Source organism: Tamandua tetradactyla, chromosome 5 (assembly GCF_023851605.1).
Source record: "Tamandua tetradactyla isolate mTamTet1 chromosome 5, mTamTet1.pri, whole genome shotgun sequence".
In the NCBI taxonomy this organism is placed as follows: domain Eukaryota; kingdom Metazoa; phylum Chordata; class Mammalia; order Pilosa; family Myrmecophagidae; genus Tamandua; species Tamandua tetradactyla.
The window spans coordinates 13,570,747-13,587,949 of record NC_135331.1 but is presented as its reverse complement, the minus strand read 5'-3'; the positions used below and the strand labels follow the sequence as shown (position 1 = coordinate 13,587,949).

The 17,203-nt window shown below is 49.0% G+C and overlaps 1 protein-coding gene across 1 annotated transcript in view; it reads right to left on the bottom strand.

Annotated features, from left to right (window-relative positions):
• Window positions 1-17,203, bottom strand: part of RPH3A (rabphilin 3A) — a 106,156-nt gene that overhangs the window by 88,522 nt on the left and 431 nt on the right. The window lies entirely within an intron of this gene.

Sequence of the window (17,203 nt, the reverse complement as noted above, 5' to 3'; positions counted from 1 at the left end):
TCCCTCCTGGGCTCTCTTTCTCTGGGTCAGGGCAGGGAACCCTGGTGTGTTGTTCAACACGTACCAGAGAGCAGGGGAGGCCAGGTGAGGCTGAGGGCTCTGGGGCTTTTTATTTCTCTTCTTTTAAACAGAATTCACCACTTAAGGGACCATCCCTGGTCATTTGCTGCTTGTTCTTCCACAAATGGCCCAAACCCTCTCCCTGCAATGCAGGTCTTCTTAAATATTGAATAAGTCTGCCGTTCCGCCAGCTGTCTCCGGCAGGGCTGGGTAGTGTTGATATTGACAAAGTCATAATGTGATTAATAGGGTTACAAAGCTCAGGCTGTTGAGCTGGTTTTACAAAAGACCTTCAGTCTCTTCTCGGTCCCCGACATCTCTGGGGCATCAACACCTCCTCTGTCTATCCCCCCCCACCCCTTCTAGCAATTGGGAAAAAACTTTTTTTCGCTGCTGTGTTGCTGTTTAAGGAATCGTAGGTTAGTTAGAGCAGGCTGCAGGCGGGTGAGGATTTGAACGAGAGCAAAGAGCATTAGATTGATGCAGATAGAGTTCATTTAGTCGACAACTGTTTCTAGAGCAGCTACTGTGCGCCAGGCGCTGTGCTTGGTGCCGGGGGTTCCGCTGTGACTAGAGCAGTGAATCAACCCCATTCTGGTGGAGTGGAGAGTCTAGTAGGGGAAATAGTGAACAAAAACAGGCAAGTAAACTTGTGTGTTAGACGGTACTAAGTGCCAGAGAGAGCAATAAAGCAGGAAGGGGGGAAGGAGGGTCCTGGGCATGCGGGAGTGGGTGCAATTTTAAATAGGGTGATCAGAAAAGACCTCATTGAGGTGATATGACATGTGAATAAGGTCCAAAGGAGGTGAGGGGGTGGACAGAAAGGTGGAAAGGATTAATAGTGCCCCTCCTAGAAGGACGAGCGCTGAGCTGTCATCATCATCACAGTGCTGCTTTGAAACCGTTATGGGCCCCCAGAAAAGTCACGTTCTTTTAATCTGATATGTGGGGGCAGAACAACTGTTGGGTGGGACCCCTTGATGAGGTTGTTTCCTTGGAGATGTGACCCCACCCATTCAAGGTCGGTCTTTATCAGCTTACTGGAGCCCTTTATGGGGGGAACATTTTGGAGAAAGCTCACACACAGACACTTGGAGAACCGATACAGAGAGCAGAGAGATGAAACCAAGTGACAGATGCTTGGAGACAGAAAAAGGCCCCAGGAGATGCTAACTAAGAGGTGAAATCCGGAGTTTATCCCAGAGAAGCTGAGAGGGACTTTGAATCAGAAGCTGAAACCAGAAGCCAGGAGAGAAGGCCAGCAGACTTGCCATGTGCCTTCTCAGGGGACAGAGAAACCCCAGACACAATCGGCCTTTCTTGAGTGATACCTTAATTTGGACATTTGCATGGCCTTAGAACTGTAAATTGGTAACCTAATAAATCCTCTTTATAAAAGCCAATCCATTGCTGGTATATTGCATTCTGGCAGCATTAGAAACTGAGAAAATCACCACGAAAATAATAATAATAATGAATGTTTATTGAGCACCTACTAGATGCCAAGCCCTGTTCCAAGCAAAGCCTATATACTGGCCTATTAAACTCCCAAAATAATGCAATGAGATGTTACTGTTATCCCTACTTTCCAGATGCAGAGAGATTTAGTAACTTGCTTAAGGTTACACAGCAGCAGAGCTGGAATTTAAACCCAGGCTGACTGGCAACCATCCCTACTTCCTCTATTCTCACTCCCCATGTTTTCAGGCAAAAGTCCCACCCCCTTGGTTAACTGCAGAACAAAATCTCTCCCTGGAGAAGGTTCTCATGACCTCCTTCTTTTCAAGAAATCCATGCTGTCAACGGAGGTGGAGAGTGGGGATGGGAGGGGAGACTGGGGTTTGGGGAGGGCTTGGCCAGTACATAGAGCCCTATAGGGCCAGCTTGAGGTATCTGTCAGTTCCTCTCTTACACGTGCATCTGCACTGCAGCTAGGCTAGCCTTTTCAAAACCCAGATCTGATCAGCTCACCCTTCTGCTTGTGAAAGCTGCAGGGATGCCCCCATTGCTCTCAGAATAGACAAATTGCCACCCTGTGGTCCTGCTGGCTCTGCCAGCCTCGTCTTGCCCTGTGCTCCTCCCAACCCCATACTGCAGCCACGCTGGCCTTCTTTCCAGATCATGGACGTCCCTCAGGGCCTTTGCACACACTGGTGCCGCTGCCAGGGTTGCTCCTTTCTAACTCCTATTCATCCTCCAGCTCTCAGGGCAAATGTCACCTCCTCAGGAAGCCCTCCCACTTCTGGTTAGATTGTTTTGTGACATGCTCTCTTAGACCTGTGCCCCTCTCGAGGACCCCTGCCTTGGTTTGTGACTGTACATCCATTTGCCTGATTACTGATTCATGTCCAGCTCCCCAGAAACTCTGTGCCCCAGGAGGGAAGGCCTCAAATCTAAGCTGCTTACTGCTACATCCCAGCACTGAGCGTGGCGCTGACGGGTATTATAAATAACCAAATAGCAGCTGGGGACCCTACCCCCCAAGATATTCCTGAGAAAATACAAAATTGCTTTCTGTCCAGGTGTTTACAAATTTTTTCATACTGTCAAGCATTCTTTCTTCTTCTCTCTCAATGTATTTTAAATAGTAAAATGGCTTAAATAAATTCTTCCTAAACTTCAACCACCCTCTAGCTTCAAATGACATCTCTTCCTTTTCCTATTCTTCAACAAAAGACATTGGCAGTAGATGATCTAAGACTTTAATTACTTTCTGTTTTGCTAAGTGGTTTTTGAAAATCACGTACCAGTGGAGGACAAGCAGTTTTATGGATTAACTGATTTTTAATATGATGTGATTTTGAGTACGTTACACATAACGCTATTAATGAATCAAATACTATAAATGGACATCTGACAATTTCATCCGTATCCCTAAAAGGTTATTTAATCAAGCGAAACATTTCGTGGCGACATAGGGAGGGGACTGGATCTTTTTCCTGGGAAAATGTGGAACTGAAGGTCCACCTTGTAGTGGGATCATCGGATTTACGTGGCAGTAAATCATCGATCACTACCGAACGATGCACGCTCGTATGTCACCCGAGGGAGATCCCAAACGACAACGCACAGTAGACTAGATCTTCGCCTCCAAAGGGGCCCCCTAAATACACACTCGGGTGTTTAGTCTCAGGCCTCCGCCTCCTAAGGTGCCCTTTGTACTCGCGCATCCTGCTCTGTCTTAGGAAGTTTATTTCTTCTGTTTGGCTCCAGAAGGCAAAATGTGCAGGAGCTACGGAGTCAGGCCGCAGTGACCCTCACAAGGAAAGGCCTAGGAAACCGTGCCTGCCCGAGCAGGTGCACAGAACGCTCTGCAGTCCGCGGGAGGTGTTCATGTCCTTGGCCCAGGGAACCGCGGAGAGAATTCCCCACCAGAAGGAGCATCTTCTCCCCAGGAATGGCCTACGGACCAGGAAACGTAGTAAACTGCAGATTTCAGGCCACTATCCCCAGACCTCCTGGATCAGAATTTTTAAAAAACTTTTTTTTAAATTTTATTTTTCTAAATACCAAAAACCACCAAATAAACGCAAACATTTCTATTTTGATCATTCTGTTCTACATATATAATCAATAATTCGCAATATCATCACATAGTTGCATATTTATCATCACGATCATTTCTTGGAACATATGCATCTATTCAGAAAAAGAAATAAAAAGAAAACAGAAAAAAAAATTCATATACACCACACCCCTTACCCCTCCCTTTCATTGATTACTAGCATTTCAAACTAAATTTATTTTAATATTTGTTCCCCCTATTATTTATTTTTATTCCACATATTCCTCTCATCTGTTGACAAGGTAGATAAAAGGAGCATCAGACACAAGGTTTTCACAATCACACAGTCACATTGTGAAAGCTATATCATTGTTCAATCATCATCAAGAAACATGGCTACTGGAACACAGCTCTACATTTTCAGGCAGTTCCCTCCAGCCTCTCCATTACATCTTGGATAACAAGGTGATATCTACTTGATGCGTAAGAATAACCTCCAGGATAACCTCTGGACTCTGTTCGGAATCTCTCAGCCATTGACACTTTGTCTCATTTCACTCTTCCCCCTTTTGGTCGAGGAGGTTTTCTCAATCCCTTGGTGCTGAGTCTCAGCTCACTGAATCAGAATTTTTATAGGATGGATCTCAAGAATCTATATTTAAAAAAAAATTCCCAAGAGCTGTCTGATAACCCCTGAAGTGGATGATTGGACAAAATTTTCTCCCTTCCGAGTTTAAGGGGAAATTGCCAAGTTTGGGTTATTGGTGTTATTTATATTTGCTAAGGAAGGACACTGAAAAATAAGATAAAAAATAACCCCCCCCCAAGTACTGCCAATGTTTAATTTTTCAAAACTATATTTTAATGTTAAGCAGAAAGGACGTAATGTCAGGTTATAAGAAAAGCCTTTCTAGGAAAATTTAGTTGGTAATGTTTTGCCCATCTACCTATAAATATCTGCTTTTCTCCTTTCTCCATGGCCAGGGGAAATTTTATCTTGGACCAGATCAGAGTTTGGAGACCACTAGCCTAGGGAAGTGACCTTCAAGAGCCCTCCTGAATGAGGAGGAGCCAAGCAGCTGAGCACCCATTTGGGCTGCTAAGGGATAACAACAAAATTAATATGATGATGATGATGACACCACCAATGCCACTGTCCTGGGAACTCTGCCTGTAGGAACCCATTTGGTTGTTGCCAGACCCTTATAAAATACGTACTATTAACAGCATCCCTGTTTTACAGTTAAAAACAACAGTACAGAGAGTTTTAGTAGTTGGCTAGTTCTGCAGCTTGATTGGGGTAAACTGGAGGTTTGAACCAGCGAGTCTGGTTCTCTGCACTGAGCCACAGCTGCTGGGCTGGGCCACCTGCCAGCCAGGTTCCATGAGGGGAACACGTGTCTGAAACACATACATCCCAGATTTGATGGGGTAGAGAACAGAAAGCCCACAGTTTTGCTGGTGGCACATGCCGCTGGGATGAAGGACAGAGGCCAGGAGCTGGGAGAGGACCCCCCCCCTTTCCCCACAGTCTGAGAAGTAGCCCATGGAACCCTGTTTGTTTACCTTGGAACTACAGCTCACAAGTAGGGTATCAGCCATCTGCTGACTGCCTGCTTTCGGGGATCGCGTCATGTCCCCCACAAAAAGCATGCTCAGGACCCAACCCCTGTCCTGTGGGTGGGAACCCATTTGTAAACAGGACCTCTGAAGATGTTACTAGTTAAGGCGCACCCAAAACTGGATGAGAGTGGGCCTTGGTCCAATATGGCTACAGTCTTTGAAAGCAAAGGAAATTGGACACGGAGAAGAAGCCACAGGGAGAAGCCCAGAAGAGGGAGGAGAAGACATTGCCGTGTGCATCACCATGTGATGGAAAAGCCAAGAAACTTCAAAGACTGCCCGTCAACCAGAAGTGACCCATCCCAGGAGGGAGCCAGCCTTCTAGCTTCCTAAACCATAAGCCCATACGTTCCTGCTGTTAAGCCAACCTGTTGAATGGTGTTTGTTTTAGCAGCTGGGACACTACGACACCCACCATCTGGAGAGAACACGCTGCGGTGTGGCCAGGTATTTATTCTATGGCTTGGAACAGATGCAGCCTCCATTTGTCCCCTCCTGGGACTACTCAGCGCCATCCCTCCTGGGGCCCACCAGGAAGGATCCTGAGGCCACCAAATTATCCACCCGCTTTGTCCCAGCCTGTTTCATGGGAAGGCGACCCCGGGTTTGTCTGTGACTGTTGCTGGCTGGTACACCAGTAGCCTGGGGCTTCGCCCACTGTCATCCCCCAAAACTAACCCTGGTCCTTGCTTCTAACTCACCTTGAGACCTTAGGACATTGGTTCATCTCTATGGGGCTTAGTTCCTTCATCTGTAAAATGGATGTAATAATTCCAACTGTCCCCTTCAAAAGATTATTATGAAACTACGTTGAATCTAGAAGTAATTTTCTTTAAAAAACTAAGTCCTATGCAAAAATAAACAGATAACATTTACATGGTTTATCACATGCTGGGCACTGTTCCAAGGGCTTCATCTATATTAATTCATGTAATCCTCAAGGCAACTCTATGAGGGAGATACAATTATAATTCCCATCCTACAGGTAGATAAACTGAGGTCAGAGAGAACAAGTAACTTGCCCAAGGTCACAGACTAGTAATTCCGACTCAGCAGGCTGGAGAGGCAGCAGCTGTGCGTCTAACCACTGCACATCATGCTTTGGTCCTTTATCAGAACGACATTGATGCTTTGGATCCAAGCAGGGTGAGCTGAAGAAATAGAGAATTTGATTTCCACACTACGCTTTGTCTATCTTTTGATTTTCTAAGTCACTTAACCGTTACAACTCCAAATGACCTGCAAAGTTGTGGATATTGTTCCATTTTACGGAGTAGAAAAATTGAGGTCCAGGGAAGTTCATTTCCTTGCCATGAAAATTGAGCATTCGATTTTGGTGTTGAAAAGATCTGGGTTTGCGACCCTGCATCTACCACTGATTGATGGTGAATCTGGGGAGCTGGGGTCACGCTGTCCGCTGCAGCCTCAGCGTCTGCCTCTGAATGAGGATGGTAACAACCCTTCCTTCTCAAGGCTTTGCAGGGATGCACAGAAACGGGAAGCCCAGGACCTGGTACCTGGTGGGTGCTCTGTGACTTTGTGGACCAACCCAGCTCCCGATTCATTTGCTGCCTGGACTGAAACCACGGCTCTAGACAACAACTGCCGAGGTGGCACGGCTGGGGCTTGAACCCAATGGAGGGACTTAGCTCTGTGTTCTTTCGAGAGGAGGCTGGAAGGCTGGAAGCAGGAGGTCAGAGACCAGCCTGCTCCAGAGACAAGGGGACATTACTGTTTTAACAGACAGCCCCATGGTGCCCCATTAGGATAAAGGGCTCCCATCTTACTCCTGCTGCCATGACAACCAGAGGTAGAATTTTCCAAATCTGGAGTCCACGCAATACCAAAGCCTTGGGATGCCTCTGGGGCTCTGTCTGGCCACTTGAGGACTCCCACACTGGCCCCTGTAGGTTTTTACCCTCCAAGCATGTTCAGGGCCGAGGTGAGCCTTTCTGCTGCCACCTGTCTATTCCTACAGGTGAAAGAGAGGGAGGAAACCCAAGTTAGAGGAGGAAACCCAAATCTGCCAGAACACACAGAGGAGGTCCTGCGGCTGATTCCAGAACAGGGCCAGGGACTGTTCATATAGAGAGGGAAATGATCACCCAACAGAGGGGGCAGTGCCGTGGCTGAGGCCAGGAAATCGCTCCCCAACACACCACACACATACGCCCACACACTTGCATCCAATCACACTCACACACAGAGACACACACAGTCAAACACACACACATAGTGCACACACATACACTCACACACAGAGACACACACTCAAAAACACATATACACTCACACGCGTGCTCACACACACACACACACACACACACACAAAAGACGGGACGGATTGAAACATCTATTTCTTCAAACCCCAGGGTTGCCATTAAAAATAATACATTGCACAATGCATGTCGAGCATCATCTCGCTGCATTCTCAAGCAACTTTATGAAATGAATACGATTGCTATCCTCATTTTACAGAAGAGGAAACCGAGACTCAAAGAGGCAGATCACTTGGCTGAAGGTCACACAGCTGGCATCAGAGTCGGGACCCACTCCAGACGTGTCTGCCCCGGAGCCCACCCATGCGCCACGGCACCCCTTGGCTCCCCTCTGTGCATGTCTGGGCCCGACATCCAGTCGGCGCTCAATGTTTGTTGGAGCAAATAATCAAAAGTGAAACAGTGGGAGCATATACCTACACCTCCCAAAGGACTACTAAAGCTCTACTAAAATGGGTCTCTCTATCCTGAAAGAATCCCAGTTGGCCGGTGCAGGGAAAATCCCAGAAATATTCTAGGTAGCTGGAGGGAGACAAATACAATTTAAGAGAATGGTACAAAATGGGGGCCTATTGCCTTGGCGTACAGCAGCAATTAGGAGAAAAGATGAGATGCTCAGAGCAACACGGATGGCGCTTACAAACATGGTGGTAGGTGAGGAAAAGGGTGAAACGATGGGATCAATAGCACAATACCATTTACATAAATTAAAAATACATGTGTTGGGTGGGCCACCGTGGCTCAGTGGGTAGAGTTCTTGCCTGCCGTGCCGGAGACCTGGGTTCGATTCCCAGTGCCTGCACATGCAAAAAAAAAATGCATGTGTTGAAGGTACATATGCAAAGAGAAAAGATGCCCATTAGACAGAATAGAAGAGTCACCTATGAAGGGAGGAGAATAGGAAGTGGGATAACAGAGAACAAATAAGGAGGAAGAGAGGCAGGGACCTGCAGGGGTTAATGACGGCCATGTCCTAGGAAACGAGAAACCCTCAGCATTTAGGATTAAAACAAAAATTCTGCCCTAATCTGCAAAGCAAACAAGTCCTGCACGGATGACCGAGAGGTGAGAATCATCTGTGCTTGGCTACAAATGAGGCCGCTCCCCTCAGGTGATACCCAGAAGCAAAAGCCCCCTCCTGGTCACCAATACGTGTGCACCATTTACTTTTCCCTCAGGATTTTTTCCCTTAAGCACTTCTCCATCGTCCAGAAAAGGCCACATTCCCAGACCACCCCCCTGCAGATAATATACCAAAGCCTGGCTCCAGAGGCCTGCCCCACCCAGATGACTCCTTCCAAGGGACAAAAAAGAAAAAAATCATCTAAAGAAACAGCAGCAGATCCCATTCTGAAAGGCAAAGGAGGTGCTCTGCCACACACCTCAGTCCCGTTTTCTTCCAGGGCGCAGGCTCTGGGCCAGACCGGGTGCGAGGTCTGCTTTGTGTTTCGAGGCATGCCTGAGGCTGCTTCCCTCCTGGGCTCCAGGGAAACAACAGGTAGGCCTCTCACGTTCAGAGGGGCAGCGGCAGATGCCTGAAGCCCGCTATTTCCATCTGTCCAGCAGGCTTTTCCACACGCCCTGATCTCCAGACATTTGGGTGAAATATTTGACCGGAAGCCCGGGCCTGACATGGCAGCAGCCACTAGCAGTGGTTTCATCGCCTTTGCCAAGTGACAAGATCCCACTTAAGCCTGACATTAATTCAGCTGCTACTCATGGGAGAAAATAAATCCCTGCGTTGTGGCCTTTCCTGCTCGGGAGAGGCGGGCCGAGGATCTGAGCCATCCTGGAGTGGGCATTTGCAGACCTCCCCAAAAGCTGCCATCACTCCGCACCGCCTATGAGACTTGCCTCTCAACCCACAGGCCCCTGGCCACATACAAATCCCCTTTCCCTGTCCCCAGAATCACAACACTGGACCCTGCTAAGAACATGTCCCATCCCATGGGGTGGGTCCTGTCCCTCCTCTGCCCCACATCTGAGCCATCCATTAGCCCCCCAGTGCTACTCCAAATACATCCTAAATCTGACCACTCTGGCCCATGCCCCCATCACTGGGCTCCCAGTGCCCACTTCTGCCTCCTGCATTGCATTCTCTGCAGAGACCTAAATGACTCTTACAGAAATTGTAAATAAAGTCACGGCATGCTCCTGCCTAAAAGCCTCCCCTCCAGGAAAACCAAATCCAGGCTCCTTGCCCACCTTGGAAGGTCCTGCAGGACCAGCCTGTGTCTCCGCATTTGGCTCACACAGGCCTTCCCGCTGCTCCTCCAAGACAACTTTTCTGCATTTGGACTTTGCCTTCACCCACCTGGACTGTGCTCCTCTTGGATCTTTGCACGTCTGCTTTCTAAAAACTCAGCCCTCAATTCAAACCCTACCATCACCAAAAGCTTTCTCTGGCCACGCTTTGTATACCGAAATGAGCTCTCTTTCCCCACCCACCACCTGTCACTCTCTACCATGTCATACTGTCCGTCTCCTCCATGGCCCTTACCACGGCCTGAAACTATCTCGATGTGTTTGCTTGTTTATTGCCCTTGTCTCCTGCTAAAGGATAAGCTGAAGGAGGGCAGGGAACTTGGTCTCATTCACTGCTGCATCCCTGGTGCCCAGGATAGTGCCTGGCACGTGGTAGGATACAATAAATGTCTAGGAATGAATGAATGAATGGGGCAGTGAGTGTGCAGAGAACAATGGTTCTCCTAGTGTGGTCCGGAGCCAGTAGTGTCCACATCATCTGGTATCAGAGACTGACTCACATCCCCCAGAAAAGACATGTTCAGGTCCTAAGCCCCGTCCCGGGGGTGTGAACCTGCCTGTGAATAGGGTCTTTGAAAACGTTGTCAGTTACAGTCAGGCCAGACGGAACCGGAGTGGGCCTTAATCCAACATGGCTTGAAAGCAAAGGAAATTGGACAAGGAAGAGGTGGGAGGCGGCAGACGGCCACGTGACAGAGGCAGGGATGGATCCACCACCAAAGCGCTGAAAGCTTCCAAGAAAACACAGCCCATGGTGTCTTGATGTGCCTTCTCGCCCCCAAAGCAGTGAGACCATAAATTCCTTTTGTTTCAGCCCACCAGTGGGAACTTGTCAGAAATGCGCATTCTCAGGCCCTACCCAGTTCTACTGAGTCAGAAATGTGGTGTTTTAAGAAGCCCTCCGGGAGATTCTGATGCAGGCTCAAATTTGAGAAGCTCCAGCCATGGAGCCATCTCTCACCTGCAGGGGGTGACAGAGTAAGCCCCTGGCCCTTGGCTGACCCCTGGGCAGGCCTCAGGGAGGGCTCCCAGCAGGGGACAGCTTCAGGAACCAGTGTGCCATCGCCCCCCACCCCCATCCCTTTGCCAAGCAGAGAGGAAGGCCACTTAAACTGAAAACTGGGGCTCTGGCCTTTGGAACAAAATCCCAAGCGTGTGGCTTGGGTCTCTGACCCCCTCATCCATTTGCCCGGCCCTTCCCAGTTTCAGCACTGACAGTTCTGCACCCAGTCCCAGGCAAACCGAATCACTGTCACCCTACTTGGGGTGTCGGGGACTCACACTGCCTTCCCTTCACAAGCCATGTCTGTATGTCGGCACCCGATGAGATCCAAGATGGGGTGAAGGAGGACAGGGGAGTAGGGAAAGGAAGTGAGGAGGGAAGACAGAGAGGGGGAGAAAAGGAGAAGGGAAAGGGGCAGGGGCTGGGAAACAGGGAGGAGAGAGGTGGGGGAAAAGAGAAAGAAAGGGAGGAAGGAGGGACTACAAGAGGGGAATTTTCAAAGGCGTGGACAAGGTGGAAAAAATGGGAAAGGGGACAGGAGTTGGGAAAAGGGGGGAGAGAACCGGAGAGAGGGAAAGACACAGAGACATAGAGACAGAGAGCTATCAAGACAGAGGGAAAGCAGGCAGAGGGAAAAGAGGCAGAGAGGGAGGATGTGGGAGAACGGACCCCACAGATGCATTTGGCAGCAGCTTACAACAAAGAGTCTCCTGACAAACTTTGAAATATCATCTTTTCTCGGCAGCCCCAGTGCCCACTCGGTCGTCAATGGCTGGCACCCAACCTGCTTACATAATATGTTCTCTACCGAAAACTGCTTCCATTCACAAGTTTCTGCTTGTCATTGTGTAGGTGCATTAAAGAGAGAAAAAGGAAAGGAAGAAAAGAAAAAGATAGAAGACGGTAGCTGAATGAACTTACTCAGAGGATTATACCGAGAGAAGAGGAAAGGGTTTCTTTTTTTTCTGCTCTTCAAATAAATCCTTCACAAACCAAACATCATTATGATGCTGTCAGATGAGTTTCCTCTTGTTGATTATTGCAGGGGGGAGGTGGGCAAAAAACCCCCAGCTTTCCGAGGCATATTATCTTGCTCACTAGCTGGATTGCTAAACCCGAGCCTGACGTGGCTCCATTACACTGAAATTGAAGCATGCATTGTACCATTAAAACTAACGACAGCAAGACAATTACTTGGAGGAAGCCACCATGACACTATCTGGTAGCCTGGTGCCTCCTGGTACCTTGGTACCACCCCTCCCACTTTCCTCTGGCCCAAATGAGTTGCAGACTTGGGCTGAAAAGCACCAACTCTGTTCCCTCAAGCCCCGAAGGCTTGGTCAGGCTGGGTGTCTGGTCCTAGCTGCCAAACGGAGCCCCGGGGTGCTGCCTGAGAAAGAAGCACCCCCTCTGGAATTATAGCGGGTTAGCAGGAAATGGGGGGTCAACCCTTCCAGGTCCAGCTCAACCTCCTGTGGGGAAACGGGAGCCAGGGATTCCGTAGCAGAAAGTAAAAGGTAAGTACCTGGAAGCCAGTGGATCTCACTCTTGTCCTGTTCAGCTCCTTGGGTGATGGGGGAAATTGTGGCAAAAACGTCGGAGGCTCAAAACACACCCAGAACTGTGATACTAACACCCATGAAGGTGTTTTATATTTAAAAAAAAAAAAAGCCAACTTTCCTCTCTCTGCAGCAGCAGAGGGCTTGTGCAAACAGACCTCTGGAGCCTGAGCTCAGAGCTCCTGGGCAGTACATGTGGGGTGGACCGAGGGATTTGTCCTTTTTTTTTTTTTCAAGTTCCCAGGTGCGGCTGATACTGCTGTGAGGGGAGAAAAGGGACCACACTTTCAGAACCACTGAGTCAGATGAACCACTGTTTCAGGTGAAGCAGATTCTCTGAAATATGAAGAGCTTTTTACCCACACCCACCCCACCCCCTGCACAGGGTGAATCCAGCAATATTTGCCTTTCTCTGCCCTTTGCCCATTCTTTCACCTGCAGACCTAATAGGTGCAAATCCTACTTTCCTCCCCTCCCCCCAAAATCTGCCTCACTTTCAGGAAAGGGTCTAAACTCATTCTCACTAAGCTATAATGACTAATAGGGCTGGATGCATTATCCCAGGCAAAGCATCCACCATTTAACCAACAGTAAAGTCTTAAGACAAAGAATGAAACTTTTTTTTTAATATTCACAGCAGCTTTATTGTAATGAATAAAACTTTAATGATGGAATTTTATATATCCGTGAGCTACAGAGGGAGTGCGTTTTAGGGGCCCTAAGGGAGCATTCTTTGTACCCACCCCCCCACCAAACAATCACATTTTACAGGTGGCCACTTACTTTATCCAACTCCCAAAGGAAATTATGTCTTCATCACTTTCATTTTCAAAGCCCACAATGGTGCCAGGTATACTATAAGTGCTCTATAAATGTCCGATGCATGAACAAATGGCAGTGAGCACTGTGGCACAAGGAGAGAGACCTGCCCTTTGCAGGTAGCAGATCCAAAAGGAAGCCTAGCCCTTCCAACCCCTTCAACGATGACTCATCATAATCAGCAAACACTGACTAAGCGCCTACTGCATGCAGTCCTCTGGTTGGACCACGGGCCAAAGGCCCCTCCCCAAACTGACCCATCCACTAATCAGTGGGTCGAGGTTGCAATCATTTATTCACTCAGCAAACCTCTGCTGAGCACCTCCTGTGTGCTGACCCCACCTCCAAAGATGAAGACGGTTCAGTCTTGGCTTGTAAGGGTCTTACCTGTCCCAGGAGCACTGAGATAGGGAGAGGGAACACTTAGATTTCCTAGAGAAAATCCATGGGCTCAGAGCCCGTGGGTTGGGATGATTCAGCAAAAGCCTCCCAGGGATCCGGAGGAAGAAAAGACTGAGAAGCCATTGGCACTTCTCCTTCTGGACCCCTTGCTCTGGGCCTTGCCCATCACACTCAAGACACCTCTGTCCCCTGCTCTGAGCCTCACAAGCCTTAGGGTAAAGAGACCATTGTGCCCATTTCATGGACGAAGAAACCAAAGTCCAGAGACCTCCAGTAACTGCACAAGGACCACCCCCTGAGGAGTGGGACTGGAAGTCTCCCAGCTGCATGGCTGGCCCAGAGGATCCGCCTTCCTCTCCCTTACCACAGTCTTGCTTTGGCCAGGACACTTCCATTGATCCCATCTCCAACATCATCTCCATTGCTAACATGCATTGGACACTGACTCCTTGTCAGGCTCAGAACTAGGCACTTTGCAAGCATTAACTCTTAGAATTTTCATGACTCCATTATTCTCCCCCCTTTACAGATGGGGAAATTGAGGCCAAGAGAGGCAAAAACACACAACTAGGAGGGGCTGGAGGCAGGATCCAAACCCAGTCAGTCTATTTCTGGAGACTATACTCCTACCATGCCACCTTAAATATACCTGAGCTCAGAGAGGTTCGGAGTCTTGCCTGAAGTCACACAGCAAGACACCAGAGGAGTCAGAATTTGAACTCAGATCTGGCTTCCTAGAGCCTTACACTGAGACCCCTGGAGGCTCAAACAACTGGTTAAGGAGGAGCCAGGGTGGGGAACAGGAAAGAGAAGTGCTATTTCTGCGGTGCCTCCTTCACTCTCCTGGCACATGGAGGCTCCCAATCCCTGGTGGCAGCTGAATAATTTAAACTCATCGGCTCCAGCCCACCACCACTGGGTGCCGGATTTATTTTTATCACAGGTTACAGCTCTTAGCAGAAATAAACCATGCTGTTGGCTTCTCATCGCCTTCATGCCAATTCCCAACTTGTCTGCATTTACGACCAGCTCCCCACTGGCAGGGGATAAAGAGCAGAAAGCAGGTCTGGAAATCATGGTGGATTTTATCAGAAAGTCACAAACCACTCTATTGTCCACGTGTAGAGAGGGAGAGGGTCAAATAAAGAGTAATATCACATCCTACAAACGAAACCCAGCTCAGCCCCCTGGACCAGAACACACTTGCCCAGAAAAGGAAGCCAGGATGTGGAAAAGAGGAAAGGTAGAGCAAGCTGGGGGGACTCACTCTCCAGGCCACCCTTTTGGAGTTTCAGAATCTCTGGTCATCATCTTCCATGCATCAGCAGGAAAGAAGATGTCCCCATTAGTCTCCACAACTATGCTTCCCTATCACAGTTACTGGCCGGAGAGGTGATGCTGGGGTTCCCCCCTCAGCACCCCAGGCCGGGTGGGAGAAGTAGGGACTGCTGGAGCCAGGAGGGAGGGGGTGATGCCTTGGTCTTTTCTCTGTAGGCTGGTGTGGTGGCTGACATGCTGGACAGGGGGTCGTGATGATTCGCATGCTGCTAAGTGGCCCTCTTGAAGGTTAGATGCTAGAACAGAGACTGTGAACCTGGGGTGCTCTGATGGGCTTTATGGAGGGCCTATGAACCCCCTAATGTTGCATGTCTGTGTGTACATATGTGTCTTTGCAGGCAGGAGGCTTTCAAAGGAGCCCTTGCCAACACCCCTGAGAAAAGTCTCTATGGGGCCTTCAATTGCTGCAAAATCTGTCCCTCTATGCATCTGAGGCCACAATTACAGCAAAATTCTTACAAGGGACCCCCATCCCAATTTACTCCTAACAGGTCCTCCCTGATACACATGTTAAATTCCCACATGCACAGTTAAGTCTTCCCAGAGATGTGCACACACAAACTCACACACACCCATCACAGAGGTGGGGGAAGGGGCTTCGGGGTCACCTAGATCTGCTGCCTCACTGCACAAATGAGGAAACTGAGGACCAGAAAGATGGGGGGAGCAGGGCAGAGCTGGGGCTAGAACCTGGGTTTCTAGATCTGAGAGCAAGGTTCTTTCCAGAGGCTTCTGTTTCCTCCCCCCGGTGCAACACAATGCACCATTCAAATGTGATAGGAGAGGAGGGAGGGCAGCTTCTTGGACTTTAGCCACCCCCAAGGAAGTAAGCCTGGGAGACAGCAAGGAGATGTGGGCGAAACAGCCACATGGGGGCCGCCTGGCCCTGGCTACCTGAGGGCTGATCCTCAGCTGGCAGGGTCTAAAAGGCCAAACTAGTTAGCTTATCAAAATACTCCTGCCCTGAGGACCCTTGGCTCCCCAATCTCTCCCTCAGGTACCCAAAAGTCTCCCCACAATCTAGCAAACAGTGGGTTAATGCTCAGTATGGCAGGGGACCCCCCCCAAGATTTCCCCATTTGGGGGCCCCAGCCACCATCCATTCTGATCAGTTAATGCCAGTGATCAATATTTTAAATATCACCCCTGGTTGATCTATGGCTCCTCATTTGAACCCACGTTTCCATTCTCTCATCATCCATCCTTAAGGCTTCTCAGGGAGGAAACTAAGGCAAGTTCCTCCTCAAGGTCACCTAGCGAGTCAGGCCAGGAAGAGAAGTCAAGGATTTTGACGCCCAAATTCTTGACACTAACCACTGTGAAACCCTCCCCTCTGCCCCACAAGCCCTGCCTGAGCGGGCACATGCCCCAGGGCGTCGGCATCCCCGCTTGGCTCTGGGGCTAGAGAAAATGACTGAGTGAGTCCTGCTTGCATTACAGGCTTGCCAAACTCTGGGGCTGATGTTTTATTCCTCCCACCTCCAAGAACAGAATCTAAAGAGGAAATCCTCTGGGTGCAGAAGCCTGAAGTGGCCCCTGAGATAATAGCAAAGATGCTAAAAATAAGAATATTCATTTCCCAAAAGGTGGATGTAATCAAAGCAGAAAGCAAGGAGAAATCCCTTTTTGATAGGCCACAGATTAGCGGCAAAGACATTTTGAAATTAAATGTAAGCTTCTGGATTCAGTTACAAGGAACCTCTATCTCCCACTCACTAACAGGTTGGTGCAGGCTTATTCCATCAGGAGCTGTCAGGAAAGAAACTAGCACAGGGGTATCGTCTGCCCTGAAACAGATCTGAAGCTGGAGTCTGGAGCCCTTCCCCAGAATCTCAACAAACCCTGCTCCCCCAGTTCCCTACCATGAGACAGGTTCAAGGATGGAGTCTCCCGAACTAGTGTCAGGGAGCACACCCCTCCTCCCCCCAAAGACACACTTACAGGTTACACCACCTGTGAAAATAAAATGCCTGCTCAGCAAGCTGCTCCCCTCTGGCTTATCTGGCTACTCATTCCAAGCAAAACGTGGCCCTCCAATGGCTCCCAGGTTCCCCATTTCAGGAAAAAGAGAACAGTCAAGCTTGCAAAAGCCACCACAATTAAATTACTCAGTTGTTCCTGGAAGATGGTACAATCTGAGACCTGTCCTATGCAAGTCTCGCCCAGTATACCCAGGCAAGGGCTAATCTTCCAGTCTCAGCTACCCGTTCCCGCCCCTGACCAAGCTCCTTACCCACCAGTTCAGAACATCCAGAGACCCTCCATGCCAGCTTAACCAGCCCCATGAAGGGTTAATTCACTCAGAGAACTGCTAGCTACTTTTAAGAGCGTCTACTGCAGGGTAGAAGGC